Genomic DNA, 1,385 nt, shown 5'->3' with positions numbered 1-1,385 from the left:
ATACTATAGAACAGATATTGTTGGAGAGCATTGAGAGCTACCATATCAATGTTAGCAACTTATGGATCTCTTGTTCCTATGTATAGTGGCAATATCTCCTATAGCTCTCAGTGCTCTCAGAGCTCTCAGAGCTTCTATAGTCATTTTCCACCCAACTAATATTGTTTTGGATTAGGGTTTCTTCTATAGAATCATCACACTAATCAGGAGACAAAGAAAGATTATATATTCACTACAGTAGGGTACAGATACATGACAACACTGTGCTACAGTAAATTACATGAAAAAAATCCCTGCCAATTACTAACCTACATAAGTCCTGTTGGAAGAACATGGAATCAGATGCTATTCCTGAGTAGATAGTATGAAGAATAAACTTACCAATGATCTAAGAAGAGGCCAGAGATCTCTACACACATAGAAAAATAAAGAAGTGAGACATAGGTGCTGAAGGCAGAAGAAAATAAAGGCTCATACCTGCTCACTAGGATTTGATACAGACTCTAGAAGAAGCATACAAAGAATGTTAGTAAGATAGACTGTGCATAAGTAGAATAGGACAAATACATACAGTCTCATATCCATTCCATTAGGCCTATATTCTAAAAGCAACCAGACAACTGAAGGATAGCTAGAAACAGTATATATTGAGAGCCAGATTAGACATACCTATGGATATAAGAAGAAAAAGAACGAGTAAGCAAGTAGAAGGCATTGAAAGAGTAACCACTCAAGAGCAGTGGTGATGAAAGAGGAAGAAGAGCAAGAGGACTTGGATGAAAGCGACGCGCGTCGCTTTTGAACAGGCAACAAACATGTGTAAACAACCTCAAGTGGCACCAGTTGGGCCACTCTAGCTTAACTCATTCTTGAACAATTCATCTTCAAATTATTATACACTAAATCATATTGAAAGAGTTCAGTTTGATGTGTTTTATGAAGATCATAAAGAGTTTGAGGTTCATAGCTTACCTGGATAGAGAGCCACAGTGAGGGCTTGAAGAGCGTGGATGCACAAGTCACAAGTCACGTGACATTTGTCAGCCCTTTTTGCTGGCGCGCCAGCAAAAAGGGCCACATTTTGGCCTGTGCCACACAACTTCATAAACATCACCACATTTGTTCACTAAGTCAAGATATTAGTCTTTTACCAGTAATAGAGGAGCCATATAGCTTTATTTCAGAGACCAAATATACCTGTAATAAGTATATTTGGCAAAGTGGCACCAGAAATCCGAGAAATTTCATATTTTATATATCTCTTCAACTAATTTTACTCAATAAAACTACTGATAGACTGTATACTATGAGAGAATCCTTAGATCAAGATATATACAGCAGAAATAACTGCAGAAACTATGTGCCAAGTTAATATATTGAGTGAA

This window comes from Stereum hirsutum, assembly GCF_000264905.1.
Source record: "Stereum hirsutum FP-91666 SS1 unplaced genomic scaffold STEHIscaffold_8, whole genome shotgun sequence".
NCBI lineage: Eukaryota > Fungi > Basidiomycota > Agaricomycetes > Russulales > Stereaceae > Stereum > Stereum hirsutum.
Note: the sequence above shows the minus strand (reverse complement) of the source record.